General features: G+C 26.9%; 1 protein-coding gene across 5 annotated transcripts in view; it reads right to left on the bottom strand.

Annotated features, from left to right (window-relative positions):
* The window catches only part of LOC129981869 (cell adhesion molecule Dscam2-like), a 614065-nt gene that overhangs the window by 361433 nt on the left and 234534 nt on the right, over positions 1-18098 (bottom strand). The window lies entirely within an intron of this gene.

The following is an 18098-nucleotide window of genomic DNA, read 5'->3' as shown; positions in this document are numbered from 1 at the left end:
TGTTAATTAATCAATCTTTCGGATTCAATCTGAAGTACTTTTAAATTAAAATATAATAGAATAAAGAAAATTTAAAATTTCTAATCTGCAATGCGTTACCCCAATTGGCGTAGAAAATTCATGCAAAATTTACGCCTGCGTAGTGTGTTCCGATTGTTGTCAACTGTATTTTCATTTTAATTAAAAGTTTAAAAAGTATGCGTATTATGCCGTTGTAGCTATCTCAATCTCGATTGATAAATATAATAGACTTGGCTTGTTTTTAAAGAAATACGGACTTGTTTTGCTGTTTTGTTTTATTTCAGATATACAATGTAAATAAATTGTTTTTAGGTGAGTTTTGTTTTTTTTTAGTTTGATAGTTTTTTTAAATCCCCAGAAAACGTTAATATAATCTTTTAAAGAGGAGTAATAAAACTCGGGCTAGGACCTATTTGCAATTTTATCTATCAAACTTTTATCTTTGTAATTTTATCTTTTAGACTATCAAACCCTCTTCAGTTGTGGGATAAATACAAGGACGCTTTATTAGAAGACCCACCACACCGCGCTAAAGAGGGGAATTATCAAGCGAAGTTGTAAAGGAACTAATCTACGGCACCGCAGTTTTAGCAGCGCAGTTCAATCAAATGGCACTACGATTGCTTCGCAAGCAGTGTCAAGCCTATGAAACGTTCTGCGCAGAGTGAATAGTGGACAGGAGGGGCTATTCTTACTTGACGCACCTTGGGGGTACGGGTAAGACGTTTGTGCTGAATCTTCTGCTAACTCAACTTCTGAAGGAGCGCAATATAGTTTTGGCTGTAGCTTCCTCAGGCATTGCTGCAAATTTGCTTAGCGGTGTCCGGACTGCACATTCCGTTTTCAAATTGCCGCTTAATCTTGCAAGCAAAGATACTCCAACATGCAGCATCATCAAAAACAGCGTCCGGGGAGTCCTTTTGCAGCAATGCAAATTAATAGTTTGGAAAGAGTGCACAATATCGCACAAGCAGGCATTAGAGGTGTTAAATCGCAATCTGCAAGATATCCGAGGCAACCAGGCTGTGATGGGCGGCGTAGTCGTTTTGCTAGCAGGCAATTTTAGACAGACACTGCCAGTTACTCAGAGAGCCACACTGGTGGATGAAATAAACGCATGTCTCAAGGCGTTGCCTCTGTGTTCTAGGATTGAGAAGCTCCATCTTACGTGCAACATGCGCGTCCAACAATACAACGACCACGAGTCGGGTCTCTTTGCAAATCAGATTCTGCAAATTGAAGAGAGGCGTCTAGAAACGGATGCAGATGGGATAATTCTATTTTCAGAAGAATTTTCCTATCCAGTAGCTACAGAAAATGAACTTATCAAGCTTTTCCCAACTGGAGGTAAATATACATAATGAAGAGTGGTTGTGTGAAAATGCAGTGTTGTCGCCAAAGAACGAGTGAGTCAATAAAATAAATGAATTTAGACACGATCGTCAGAAGTTCAAAACTATACACATCCATAGACACTGATGGCTAATGACGATAATACTGCCTATCCCGTTGAATTTCTCAATTCCCCAGAGTTAACAGGTGTACCTTCGCATATGATGGGGCTTAAAATTGGCGTTCCAGCTCTGATGATGCGATATCTTGATGTACCTTTCGTATCACAGAGTTTGCCAGTAATATTCTAAAAGCTATCACTATTACAGGAGCTGCTAAATGACACAGCGTTTTAATTCCCCGTATACATATTATTCCGAACAACTTGCCATTTTGTTTCAAGAGGTTGCAATTTCCCTTAAAATTGGCTTTTACAAAGACGTTCAACAAATCCGAGAGCTATACCTTAAAAGTGGCACTCGTTAATTTGAGCCCACACAGTCATGTTATCATGTTTCTCACACGGTCAATTATATGTTGGTTGTTTATGTATTCCAAGTGCCCAAAACTTGCATGTGCTGATGGAAAATAATAAGTCATTTATTGTAACAATAATGTTGTATACATTATGGTATTAGAATTTTTTTAAAATTACAAATTTTTCCTTAGATCTTTCAATGAGTTTCAAGTTTCTTGATTATATCATATCAGACTCTTGTTTTCAACAGCACTTTAATGATACGGTTTGATAATATTTTACATTTTGATCAGACCGTCGGCTCTCATACATACACATCAAAATTTACAAGCGGACGAATTCGCGAGTAATAGCTAGTAGAAAATAAATGCAATTTGTTGAAATAATTTATTTTGAAATGAAAATTATTGTGGATTAATATCTTTTAAAAATTGAATGAAAAAAATAGGAAGTGTAAAATCAAACAAAACTTTGGGTTGGGGCTCTATTTTATTCGTATTTTGAATAATTTCTTTTCAAGTGTTTGTGGATTCAGCCTCTTAAATACAGAAATCTTACGTTGGCAACTGATTAAATGATTTTATATCTATGATTATATATAAAATCATATACATTATTTTTTATTTTGCATAAGTAATTTTGAAAGAAATATATAATCTCTCTATATCAGTTGTAATATGGTAAGAAATATTTCAGAATAATTCGTGCTATTTCTTTATATTATATATATATATATATATATATATATATATATATATATATATATATATATATATATATATATATATATATATATATATATATATATATATGGTGAAAAATTAAGAAATGAGCATTTCTCTAAAGTTTATTTCCATTCCGGATAAACACGTTAGTGAAAAATGAATATATTATTGCCTCATCGCAACTCAGAACTTTTATTTGTAAATTTTTTCAATGAAAAAAGATTTTTTTTATCCGTGATAATTCCATTGCTTTCTAATCTAAGCACATGATACTTATTCAAAATCTTTTATCAGTTTCATTTTCTTCCATCTCCTTCCACTCTCTGTTCGAAAATTAAGGGTGGAAAAAGATGCTTTATCTAAAGAAATTATGAATGAGATCAGAAAAAAAATGTTTGAATTTTTTTCCTTGTACCTCCAATTAAAAAGAAGCTATCTTCTTCTTTTGTAGCCCAAAATAAAAATTTCTTGGCATTAAAATGTTAATTTTTTTTAAAAATTAACTACATATTTTCATACTGTATAGAGATTGAAATGTATACATCACCACGTTTGGGCAATTGAATTCCTTGTTAGTTACATAGCAAAATTTTTTTATTATGTAAATTGAATTATTTAGTTTGATTAAAATAATTGATCTTATTTCAAAGATACATTGCTATGTTATTAAATAATATGATTTTTAATCAATATTCAGCTTAAATTATAATGTTAAAAATATATAATATAAAAGGGTGATTAATAATTTAAATTGCATAAAATTAATTACTCAGCTTTTACAAAATGTATTTCAAAACACAGTTTTTAATATATCTACTAAAAGGCAAGAATCTAATTAAACATATTAATAAATCAACATTTTATAATTATAACTAGATCATAAAATAAAATACTATTTAAAATGTTTATTTTTCAATTCAAGCGCAAAATACATATTTAAGCTAAAATATACAAATATGTATCTAAAAAAATAAAGCTAATTCCAGCGTCTACCCGGAACAACAAACATGACTAAAATTTTAGATTTGATTCATCTGCCTCTTTATAATATAAATTTAAATTTTTATTCTTAAAAATAACAACGATCGCATATGAATATAAAAAATGCATTTAGTATCATAGCAATGGCCGTGGAATAAATTAAGTAATAAAACAGTTAGTAATAAAGTTAGTAATGAAATTGAAAATATATTTTATGGCTTATTAAAATTAAAGTAAATGTTGTGTCGAAATAAAAGTGGAATCATGAAAAAATGCTTTTAGTTTATGAAATGATATAAAATAATACACTTCGACTTCACTTAAAAGAAAATATTAAAATTTCAATCAAATTTTAATCAAAAAAATCTTATTAAGATTTTGCAAAACTCTTTCCTTATTAAACACATAAATTTCAAATTCTTTAACACTGGATTCAATGGATCACATTAAAGAATAATTTTTTCCATTAAATACATTGCAAGATTTACTATGCAACTTAAAAATAGTATCCAGCATGCAAACATTAATATGTTAAGATAAAAATAGAAATGCTATTTTACCACGAAAACCGCGTATTTGAAAACAAATTCTATGAATCGATGTGTAGACTTCATCATTGTGAAATTTAAAAACAAGGTATCCATTTTCAAAATAAATAAATACATATAATCCTAAATATTTATGAAAGATATGGAAAAATGATTCAATGAAATTGCTCAATAAATAATGCATTCATCCAGGTTTTACTTAGGGATAACGTATGTAAAGTAATACAATGTCCTACCATGATTTAAGATAAGATAAAATATTCTTTTTCATTAATTGTTTTTCTTCCTACGAACACCAACATATATATCATTTTGAAATTAAAACTGACAGAGCAATCTTGTTTGATATGAAGAGAAATTGTTTAAATGTGAAACTAGAAAAATCATCTTTGTATTTGTTGAAACTAGCTTTTCAATACTTAAAGTTTGTTTAAAGAACGTCAATCTTTTCTTTAATGCTCATCTCTTTTGAAAATGAAAATAAAATTAGATTGTTTAAGGAAATACATTTTGAATCTGCTAGATTTGTACGTTTATTTTCACTGAAGTATTCCTTGCAAGAACAAAATTAGATCTGTAGAAGATACGAAGATAAATGTTGTTATATAATAGGGATGAATATAATTCATATTTGTATTTGATTTCATTATTCAAACAACGTATAAATTCTGAAATCTAAAGAAAATATTCGATTGATACTTTTTTCTTTTTTTATCAATGAAGAATAAAAATTGTAGAAATTTTAAAAATACGTAGACTTTAATTTTACTTTAAATTATAATAATATATTGAAATGAAATAAAAAAATCACAAAATAATATAAGCTTAGTGATAAAAAAAATAATAGAAAATAATAAATAATAATTCTAAATATCTTTTTAGCTGGATTCAAAAAAAAAAAAATTCAAATTTTCTGTAAAGAAATATTTATCCGAACTTTTAATCAAATAAAAATCATAAAATAATATAAGCTTAGTGATAAAAAATAATAAATAATAATTCTAAATATCTTTTTAGGTGGATTCAAAAAAAAATTCAAATTTTTTGTAAAGAAATATTTATCCGAATGAAACTCAAACCCCCTTCTAAAAATCCATTTACATATTTAAATAAAGTATAAAAAAATCAGAAAAATACATCAGAGCAATAAATTTTTCATTTAAATTTAATCAATCCCGAAATTATAGCATTTCTTTCAAATTTTAAATTTTATAATTATTCATGAATGAAAAATTCAACTTATTTCTTCTTGAGAAAGGTAAAAAAAAAAAAATGTAATCATAAATACCTGAAAGAAAATTTCGTTTAGTTTACAATTCAAATCTCTGTTTATATATTTGAATTGAGGCAAGTATTCCGATATTTAAAGGGTTTAAAATACTTCTTATATAAATTAAAATATTTAAAATATACCAAAATTGAAAAATTTGTAATGCTTTATAAACATGATATCATTTTCTTAAATAAATTATTTGGAAAAATAATAAATAAAACTATTTTATATAGACATGTTCTTGTTTCAAGGGCATTGCAATTACTTTGGAAAAGATTACTATTTCTTTGGAAGTTTGTTTCTTAGAAAAAAATTTCAATAATATACGATTTTTTTAGGAGTTGCATTTATTGCTGGATATGAATTGTACGCATTTAGAAATGAAGATATTTTGAGATGAATAATGTATTTGTTAATATATTCGTTAATATTCAAAGACCAATTTTTGAAATCAAAACTTTTCAAGGGCATTCTTTTGCCATTTCTTAATTACTCTCCAATTCCAAGTTGTTTGTTTCTGTCTATCATATTTTTACTTTCCCTCTCTCATCTGCCTTCATGGCTTCTATATTTAACTTTTTTTTATTTTCTCTAATAATCTTATTTATGCATTCCTATCATGCATTTACTTTGCATTTTTATCTTTGTAGTGATTATTTATCAAATTTAGCTCACTTCAACTTGTAAATGGTTTTACTTAAATGTTTTAAAACCTTTGCCTTCTGAGGAACGTTCATGTATATTTTAAAATGATTATTGTGTCTTTTACTGAATTATTTTATTTGTATGTATTATTCTGAATGATTTGTATGTATTATTTTATGTATTATCTAATATTCTGTAATCGGTAATATGAACGTTTCATGTATTTTACTGATTTTTATATGTTTTTCTTTTCTTATACTTTATTCTATATTTACGTGTTTTCTCTGCAAACTTTTACATCTACCTATTTATTTGCAATAGGTAGGTGGAGCCATGGCGTTTAAATAAAAATATCTATGAATAAGTTTATAATTCAATTAGAAATATATTTATCAGAGTATATTTTTTCCTAAGTATATTTCAGTTTCAACTTATTAAAATTGTTTAAAAAGGAAATCTGAAAAATTATTACAGATATGTTCAATTAATAGTCTAGTGTAAAGAATAAAATGACTAATATTAATAACTCAATTAGCTCAATCTCTTGAGTTCAGTTTAGTTTTTTTAACATTCCATTGCAAAGCAACACTAGGGCTATTTTGGGATGGACCTCATAAATTTGAACCGCGGTCAGATGACGAAGACGACACCTCAGCTGGCACGCCCCCTCTCCACACCACACCGTACCAGCGGGAGGTCCTCAATTTTTTGAAACATAGGATATGCATAAAAGGAATGTGAATCAGTAAAAAATTAAAAGCAAATTATGAACCTTATTATAAAAGATTTGAATGATTATGTACATTATAATGTATATGACGAGAAACACTTCATAAAGTATTATGTGTTATATAATTATACATTATACATAATAATTATATTCCAAGCTGGAAATATCGAATCATTTTTGTTTAGCCATTCCTCTATTCATCCATACCCATTTCCCAAATAAGTTGCAATTAGGAATGCATTAATCTATTTTTACACGAAACTACAGAATTATTTGATAACATAAACCAGGCGAAAATGGAAGTCTAATCATTCGCGAATGCTCGGGCGATTTGGAGAATGGCATTCTTAAGCATGGCCAGGAAAGCTTTTCAGTCCCACAAAAGACTACATTAAGCTGATGAAATGTGTTGGTTACGCTTTCATTTTCTACACAACCATCTCTGCAAATGATTCTTAGGCAACATCAAATTGCTCCTAATACGGAAATCGCGTGATGAAGCCGTTGTTTGTAGATTAGGAAGCAACCACTGCACAATTTACTATCTTTAGAGCGCAAGTGCCTTCTATTTCTGCGTTTACTAGGGTGTGTTTGAAATTGTCTATCAATTAGGAATTTGTTACGCTGGAGCCACTGTCCATAACATTCCGAAATACTTAACTGGAAGAATTTGAGCATCGTTTTAAATGTGTTATCAGGGGAATCTAAGAATTTATATTTTTCATTGCGTGTTCTCTCTATTCTTGAAATATCAAGTACATTAAGAATGAATAATTATTTACAGTCTTTAAAATGCTCTTTCTGTTACTGATCTTATTTTGGTGTATATGAAACTGAATATCAATTAAAAATTTGCTACATTGAAACCGCAGTAATTGATTCAATTTCGTAATGTTTAATTGGAAGAGTTTGAGTATAATTTAAAGTACACTATCTGTGGATTCAGAGAATGTATAGATCTTTAATTGCTTGAGGTCCTTGTTCTCTTTGTTCATGAGATATCAAGTATATCAAAAATGAATCATTGTTATTCATCTTTAGGTTGTAAGTATTCTTTCTGTTTCTGAGGTTTTTTTTCCTTTTTTTTAGTGTATCCAAAATTGTCTATCAATTTGGAATTCTTTATATTGAAGATGCAGTAATTCATTCTATTCTGCAATGTTTACTTGGAAGATTTGAGTATAGCTTTCAGTATACTATCTATTTATTTATTTTTAGAATTAATAGAATCTTCATTGTTTGAGATCCTTGCTGTCTTTGTTCAACTACATCAAAAATGGATAACTGTTAACCATTTTTAAGTTACAAGTGTTCTTTCTGTTTCTGAGTTTAATTGGATATATCTGAAAGTGTCCATCAATTTGGAATTCGTTATGGAGCCACAGGCTGAATCATTCCGAAATTTGAATAATTGGAGGATTTGAATATCGTAATAAATTCTCAGAATCCACTATCTGTGGATTCTGAGAATTTATAGAGCTTTCATTGCTTGAGATCTTGCTCTCTTTGTTCATGGCATATCGATTACATCAAGAATGGTTAGTTATTAATCAACTTTAGGTTGCAAGAAATCTTTCTATTTCTGAGTTTATTTGGATGTATCTGAAATTGTTTACCAATTTGGAATTCGTTACAATGGATCCACGGTCAGTATCATTCCGAAATGTTTACTTGGAAGAACTTGAGTATTGTTTTAAATACATATACAGAACTGAGTATATATATATATATATATATATATATATATTTATATATATTGACCTGAGGCTCTAATTATCTCTACTCTTGTACTACTGATTTGGTCTAGAATGAGTAACAATAACAGGATATTTTTGGTGGAATATGAGTTTTGTGATTATTTAAATGCATGAATTAGGCAAAGAATGTATTTTACAAATACTTATTAAGAAGAAAATACTAGCCTATTGATATAAATATACTGCTATAATAATATTAATTAGACAAGCTATAAATTATTAGTTATATAATAATTTTTAATTATTTATTTACTGACATTGAATTATCTTTTAGGTTCAAAATATACTAAAATAATAGCGTTCCTATCGGTTGAATAAAAAATATAAATTTAAAGTTCACAAATAAAAGCATTGTTACTAGAATTTGTAATGAAGATTTAAAACTATGTCTCCAGTAAAGCTAACAGTTGATTCATTTATCTTACTGAATTCAGAGAACTTATGAAGATTAAAAAGGATTTTTAATTAATTTTGTTAAAAGTCAAGGCAAAGAAATACAACCAATTGGCTTTTTTCAAACTAATAACTTCAATTTCATGTATTTTTGAGCATTATTTCACATACTTGTAGAAAAACAATAACACATATCTATGAATAGAAGTTTAATTATAGCATCTAATAATTGTTATATAACAAAATTTAGAGCTAGTTTAAGAGGATATGAAAGATTACTCTGATAATAGGTTTCCTAAGATTTTCAATTAGGAAAAATTTCAATAAGAACATTTAGTAACCCCCCCCCCCAAAAAAAAAATCTGAATAAACAGTCATAAACAATAGAAGCTCATAAATATTATAAAAATATTATATATATTATATATTATTAAATATTATATTATATACATGCACACATATATTGTTCAAAATTGTTTTAATCTATCGAATGACTTCGAAAAATGTATTAAAGAAACACAAAGAAAATTTTTGAAACATATTTTTTCTTTTTATATTACTTGTTACGAAACTTATTTCGTTGATTAAATGTCTCGGCTGAATGCGTTTCAAAAGCTTTCATCAGAGAGAGAGAGAAAAAAAGTAAAAAGAAATGGCGATGCCTTTGAAGGCTCTTTTTTCACTGCATTAAGAGTTTTGACTCGATTTAATTCTAAAACTATATACATGTAGATACCGAAGAAACTTATATCATGATTTCCAAAATCCTATATTAAACCTTATTAAAATTCCATCGAGTTTAAACATATAATGCTAACAAATTTCATGTATTCCGATGCAAGTTCCTTACTTTATGTTTTTGCTCTAAATTCTCACATATAGTAATCCAGTCAGTTATTTCACCAAACCACTATATTATTCAAAATACTAATGAAAACAAATGCATTTCAGACTAAAATGAAGATAAGATACCTTAGAAGAATATTAATCAAATTAAGAATAAGCAAAACAAGAACCTAATACTCCATTAAGATAATATATATCCCTTTCTTAGACTAGTCTCGGGTGGTTTTCCACATAGTTAAGAAAAGTTGTAATGTTAGATATAAAACGTCTGGAAATAATACTTAAGGATACTTTCCTTATACTATAAGAAACATTATAAAATGTACCATGCCGTAATAATGTAAACTATTGAAACTTTTGTAAGAAATATATTGCATTATATTCTAACTACTTCAAAGGAAGTTAAAATCATTTTTATATTCAAAGCTAAATAATAATTCCTTTAATAATAATAAATATTTATTAGACCAATAAATGTTCAATTTTATTCAATAATTAAAGTATACTAATTTAGCGTTTCGTATACTTTAATTAAAGTTTATATTTACGTATTTTTAAATTTTATATATTATATTTACTTACTATAGTTTTATTACTTTACTTTAATTCGCAGTTTTTATTTTTCTTTTGGAAATATCAAATTTCCTATGACTATATATATATCTTTGAGCTGTGTTACTTTTCAGAGCAAATCTGCCTTGAAATCATATATGTAGTATTTTTTTAGAATTATTATCATTCATTTCAGAAACATTTTGCAATTTTAATTATTTTTATCAATTACTTCAAAAATTCCTTAACAACTGTTGTAGATAAAATTTAAAAAAAATAAAAAATTGGGTCACTTTAGTGAAAATTATTAGTAGATTTTAATTTCATCATCCTTTAAAATATTTTTGTAAATTATTTATTGTGAAATATATGATATACAACCAATTTGTTAAAAAAAAACAGAAATTGTATGAATGTAGAAGAAAAATGCTAAGAAATAAATTCCATTTCTAAACTGACAGTATAGAAAATTTTAGAAGCACATTCTATAAATTTAATTTTATGATTCCAAGATTTGGAATTTTCAAGTTTCTATGACATCAGGAATCAATTTATCTATTCTTTCTCAAAAATAATGGATATTTTTTGCCATTTGCTTTCATAATTAAATACTTACTTGATTGTACCTAAAATCTTACAAAGAAAAGACGGGAAAATTGTCTTTATTTTTTATTTAACGATTTTTTTCTGTCAATTTTGTTTTTATTGTTGCCTATTTAACTTTAATGCAGAATAATCCTCGAAAAGATGAATACTCTTTCTAAAAGTAATTATAACAAGTTAATTAAATTAATTAATAGTTAAAGACTTCTAACTGTTGCCTATAATTAATATCTACTACTTGATGTCGGAAACCTGCTCTTCGTGGGCTTTTGAATATAGTCAGAAGAAGTAGTAATATTATGAAGAAATCAGCATGATTTAGATGGTATTTCCAAGTACCCTCATTTGATAAACGGTTAAGATTTAAAATCATTATATTAAGATGTATGTACACACTTGAAACATCGAAAATCGTTCAAAATATCGAATATTTTTTTATTGCTTAATAATGTTTTCTGATTCTTTAGCTTTCAAACGATACCAAGATGTTGCCAATATTCCAAATATTTCTCGAGTTATAATTATTTTTCTTGAGGTGCTTTTATTGAAAACTCTAGTTACGGTGTTTTTAAAACTCATTTTATGAAGAATGATATTTTTCCACTATGTTGCTTCATTCAAACAATTATAACTCAACAAGAAATGAACCAAATACAGTTATTTGTATATCAAAATAATCTGTAGGAAATAGCGGATGTTTGGTGCCTCAATCAAAGATATATTTATAGAAATAAATTTTTAATAGCTGCTTAAAAGTAAAAATCACAGAAAAAATCTCGCTTTTTCTATTCATCGTTAATAAAAAAATTGTAAAAAAAAAAAAAAAAAAACTATATATTTTTATAACTTGATCGAGGCAGACAACATGAAGACTAATATTAGGTATAATTTCCAACTAGAATTGTGCGTCTGTACAAATTAGAATTTAAGATATCATGTTTCAAAAAATAGGCTAATTAGCTCATTAAATATTGTTTAATTAATTAATAATTAGTGTAATATGGCTTTTTCTCACTGAAATGAGTTTAAACATATATTAACAATTTACTGTGAAAAAACTGGATTTTTAAAGTTAAAATTTAAAAAAAAATGTCTTCAAGTGTGTACGTACACCTTAAGATTTATTATACAAGCAAGATTTTTAATAATATTTTTTTTTATCTCATTTAATTCATTTTTTCTATAATATTACTGTCAGCTGTAAATAATAAAAGGCTCCACTGTTTTAATGGAATTAAAAGTTACTTCATTTCAAAGAATTATCGACTTACTATTCAAAGCATTATTTACTGTTTTTTCAATAATAAATTACTAATTATACCATATATTTGCGTTATATTGATAAAACAATGCATTTGTATTTAAATAAAATTCAATATTAAACGCTAAATTAACACAGAGTATTAACTTAAAATATATATTAGGAAATAATTATTTTAATAAATTTTTCTAAAGAAACATTTTAGTTCTTTCATCCGGAAACAAAGGTTTCTATTTTTTTTTTTTTTTTTTTTTTTTTTTTTTTTTTGACGTTTATTCTCGTAAACTGTTGGAGTGAAATGTACGAGTAATGATTAATTATGTTTTCTGTTTGTATTTTCTATGTTCCGTAAATACATATTTTTTATTATACCTGTGTTTCTATATTTCAGTTTTCCTTTTATACCATTAGAGATAATTGTCGATAATAAAAAGATTCATTGTTTCATGTGAATTAAATTTCTGTTTTTCCTAATAAATTTATATTTTCTTTTGTTTCCATTTTCGAATTTTACTTTACGGCTTATTTCAACTTGGAATCTGTCAACCTAGTTCGAATTAAGCCTAATCACCTTATGCTTAAGTTAAAAAAATAATTATGTATGAGATATTTTTATGACATACGAATGAACCGATTGAAATAATTGATTCTAGTGCAAAAGTAGGGTTCTTCTGAGTCATAACATAAATCTAATCAATCCAAAATATTTTTAATTTTTACTCAAAAATATCTTCACTACTTTCTGATAGAAAGAAAATATAGCTTAAAAAGAGACATATATATATAAGCATATATAACTTTTTAACTTGAGCGAAATATCAATAACGCATAATATTAACTAAACCAAACTTACATATTTGTAAAACAACAATTGAGAAAATACTGTAAGTAAGCCTGTAAAAAAAATCATCTCGAAACAAAGATGAAATTTTTAAAAATGATTTTCGAAATACGTTAAGAAGATATGTATCAGTATTGAGCCAAGCTATGCTTTGCTATATTTTATCAGTTTTAAGCAAAAAATTATTTCTGATGATAATCTGTTTTACAATGCTTATTGCATTTTATTTTCCATAGAATTACAAAATAACTGTCATTAATAAAAGAGATTCACTGTTTAATTCCAATTAAAAGTTACTTCAATCCAAAATACTTTTTCCGATTTCCAGTCAAAACGATCCTCATTGCTTTCTGATATTAAGAACTTAAATACAGCCGTTGTTTAAAGTATTTCTTAAAAAGTGACAAAACTCTTTTGTTATTTAAGTAAAACATCATTTAACACGGAGCATTAACTTAAAAAACACAACATATTGGAAATTTAATTACTAGGAAGAAATAATAAGTAAGCTCGGAGAAACATTTTAATTTTTCCACCCCGAAACAAAGCTTTTACCTCTTTCTTTGATGATGACTCTCGAAACACGTTAAAGTGAAATGAACGAGCAATGCGCCAAACTATGCCTTTGGACTCCATTAACACTCCATAAAAAATTAACAGGACCTTGGCACACACGTGAATCTATAGATTTTAAGTCATCATAATTCAGCAATCATTAATGCATTTTCAAAAGGAAGGGAAAATGAAAACATTTCCCTCTGGGCTTATTAAGGCGTTGAAAAGAATTTTTATTACGCCACTAATCATAAAAGTTTCCGGTTCATTAATATCGGGTCTGGCTTAAAAATAAACATATTAAGGGAGGGAGTGAAAATGGATTTTGCCTTTTGTAAGCGCTGCGCTGATGTGTTCGAGATTCAATTAACCAACTTTCTTTTGATGCGTCTTAGAGCATTTTTGCGTAAAATAAGCTGAAATGGCTTTCCTGAATTTTAATTCAGAGCTATTAGCAGAGAGAAAATTTTGAAAGAATCGCATGTTAAGTTTTGCGGGGACATTATTTCGGAACAATGATAATTGATATTAAAAATACGACATTTTTAATGTGGTTCCATTAAAGCGAAAATAGAAAAGTTGTTTTTGACAAATTATAAAACTTTATTGAATAAATCGAATATAAAAACCAAATAATCATTTCGAAATTAAATGAGAAGTCGCTTTAAATGACGTAATAATTTGAAAGAACGAGTTCAAATGAGAAAATTCTTGGGATATAGACATGATGAGATTCAATGAATAAAATTAATTTCAAAAAATTACTAAAGGAGAAAATTAATATAAGAAGATAATCGAAAAAAAAATGGTTTTCTGTAAATAATTATTTAATTCATTGTGCATGCAATATCAAAAATATCTTGGTAAAATGTTCACCAGTTTTTTTTTTTTTTTTGAAAAATATAAGTTGAAATTATTTTCGAACTTTTACGGATTAAATAATTAAAAAAATATTACAATTGCTGAATATGAAGATAGCTTATGATACTTAAACCTTAAATACAAGTAAAGGTAATAATAACGATATGCTTGCTGATATCACCATCTTATTTATAAACCATACGGTTTACAATATATTTGGCTCAATTATTTAAATATTACCAATTTGGAAAAATGTGCATTTTTTAGAAATTTTTATTCTATTAATTTTTATTTTATTTTGCATTTTATTTTGCATTTGCAGTTACAAAATCTTAAAGTAATAATCGTCATGATTTGTTTGGATTTTTAGAGAAATAATGCTTAAAGCACGTGACTAAATTGAAAAGTCGATTTAATTTGCGAAACTATATATATATATATATTTAAACTTTAATATTTTAAATGCTTGAACAGGTTACTTTATTAAAATGTTAGAATAGTATATTTTTTGGAATGTTACGCTGATTTTTATATTTGCATTTAATAAGTTTTGATGCTATTTTACACTTTCAGATGTTCTTATCTCAAATATAGAAAATGATAGAATTTTCTGGCGAAAAACTTCATAAATTAAAATGAATGCATACGTTTTGTTCAAATTTGGTATAATAATTTTTCAATATGTTCTGAAGTTTCTGAATTAGGTAATAAGTAATCTATTCATTTAGATAGATTTTATGTTTGTTTTAGTTCCTCACAATGTGAAAGTAATTGAAAATTTTGTGTTATTTAAAAATTTAACCCGAATATTTCAAGATTGTATAGAAATAAGTTTATATTTTGATTTCGGATCTAGATAATGCATTTCTTAAGCTATCTCCGTTTCGAATAACGTCTAAACTAGAAATTTTTTTGCTTTATACCTCTTAGAACCAAAAAACAATTTTTTTTTTCCAATTTTTAAAATATTTTATCACTTAACTGGCATATTTTGGTTTCATAGAAGATTTTGAATCTTTTTTATGCAAATATTCAAAAATATAACAATTTTCGAACGTTTTTTTCCACAAAAAAAATCATTCCGGACTTTACTAAGTATGAAATTCTGCAGTTATATTTTTTAAAATTAAGAGAAAAAAAGTCGAAAGTTCTTGACATTATATAATAAATATCAAAAGCTATTTAAAATAGTTTTACCGTCTGTTATATATAATAGTTACAGGCATATGGATATGAGGTGGTATTATATTCTTAAATTCTTTTATTTTAAATATAAGATGGCATATTCTTTTCTATCTTTGATTTATGGACAATCGGTAAAGTTTTTAAAATGAAAGTAAAGTCATTGGGATAAAAATCCATATTGGTTATTTATCTCGGATTGTGCTCCAAGTTAAAATAAACCAGTTTCATTTTTTTAATTAATGAGTAAATTAGGTATTAAAATTAGGTTAATCAAGAGATCCAATGTGTGTTCAGCACTCAGAATGAAAAAAAAAACAAAAAAAAAAAACAACAACAGTTATTTGGATTTATTCTAACAATATTCAAATTTTAAAACTATGAATCATATAAATGATAAAATAACTCATTTATATGCTGCACTAAATGCCTTTTAATTTACTTAATGAAAACGCGTTTGTAATTGTTAAAATTAATTTCGCATTATACAACCGAAATTGCATTCGATTATTCTTAATTGTGAATACCGTTCTAGTTTTAGAGTAAACATATTTAATCATTAACATATATATATATATATATATATATATATATATATATATATATATATATATATATATATATATAATAGCTGAAAATTCGTAATGACGTAGGCCAAATTAGTCTAATTTTCATTATATTCAGCTGCATGAGTTGGTATAAATTTCAGCATTTTATAAATTATTTTAAAATAATTTAGTAGCTTTTATTTCACTTTAGTATTATGGAGCACTTTTAAGATTGTTTTCAATACCATTCATTAAGTTCTCTTCAAATAAAATTCCCCGAAATATATACATATATGCATAATTAAATTTACTTAGATTGACGCAATCAATTTATATTCCCAAAGCGATAGAAAAATTACTTTAAATTATTATAGCTAATGAAATTAAATCAAACAAATGTGATTGTTAGAACAGGGTGAATAACTAATGAATGTTTTGTTTCTTCTACTCGGTCATTATTGTACCAATAAAATGGATACTTCAGTTGAATGAAGGTGTTCTTCGTTGGAAGTTGTTCCTCGTTCGTCGCTCCTCTATGATTACATACTTTCATTATACATAAACCCGGTAATGTCTCAAACATATTTTTCAACTGGCCCTATTCAAACTGGCGAATGTTATATTCTCATTTTCATTAACACAATTAGATATTTCAGTATGATTGATACTATTAATCATTTACTGATATATTATAATAATTGATTACAAATTTTATTTCAGCCTTTACAAGAAAAAGAAATGTTCATTCAGGACATTAAACCCTCTCGTATGTGTGTTGGACCGTTATTGGCCTTAGAGGTAAGATATGGGTTTTAGGGGTGGAAGATTTTCAGATTCGGAACCGATTCTATAAAAAAAAATAGTCATACAAGCGGTCTGGTATACTATAAAGACATAGAGGCCAAAGTCATTCAGCCCTAGTGATATGGGAATCTATTGGGTGAAATAGTAGCTAGGGTGTTTCTATGAGTTAATTAATGAAACTTAATCTAACCCTCTGATCCTACTATATTCTATTTTAATTACTCTTTTGGATAAAAACGTAACAAAATGCTGCAAATGACAAATTAAACTTCCTGGTCTAGAATCTCTTGCAGTTCAGGATGATCTAATTTGATTGAAAAAATATTCTATTGTATAATTTATAAAGAATCGGACAGCGTGTGATGTGGACAATATTCTTATATAGAAAGATATTGAGTATCCATCTTTTTTACACTGATATGGAAGTTCAGTAATTTAAAATTTTTCTGTAGAATTTCCTAGCTTTCACATATTTTAAGAAAGAAAAATGATATTAATCCAGCTGGAGTGGTCTTCCAAAAGCCTGATCGCATGATGTATAGTAAAGATGTTTCCTTCTTGCCCACTCTGTCATAAAATTTCAGCACTTATGTAAGATCATGAATCCCTTGCAAGGGATTGACGAACAACAGAAATGAAATATTAACCATTGGCGAGAATTTGGCATTTTTACTGAATCCATCGTGCGATAATCGGCGAATCTTTTGGCAATTAATTTCTGGCGGGTGGTTAACTGTATTAGAAAATATATTTTGTTTTGGCCTTGGGCAAGTTTTCTCCTAACATATTGAGAACAAAAGTTGGCACATAATTAAGATTGTAGAAATTACATAACAGATTCGGTATATTTGAATCATTGCGTTTTTTAGCTATCGCATTTATGTTTTTAAAAGTACAGACAGACAGTTAAGTATATCTATACTTAAAATGTTAAATCGCTTTACAAATTTTTTCCTATAGCTCTCCTTGTTTTGCAATTATCGTAATGAATTATTCGGACAGCCTGAATGACAGACCTTTTTCTCAAACTTTTCTAGAAATATATAAATTTGTTTCAAAGACTGTATCAAATTTCATCCGCCAAGCTCAAAGCTTCTTTGAGCTCAGGTCGGCAATCTGACAGACAGATATATATAAGGCCAAAAATGTTTCTTTCGGAACT

The sequence above is a fragment of the Argiope bruennichi genome, chromosome 8, assembly GCF_947563725.1.
Source record: "Argiope bruennichi chromosome 8, qqArgBrue1.1, whole genome shotgun sequence".
Lineage (NCBI taxonomy): Eukaryota > Metazoa > Arthropoda > Arachnida > Araneae > Araneidae > Argiope > Argiope bruennichi.
This window is presented reverse-complemented; position numbering and strand designations above follow the sequence as displayed.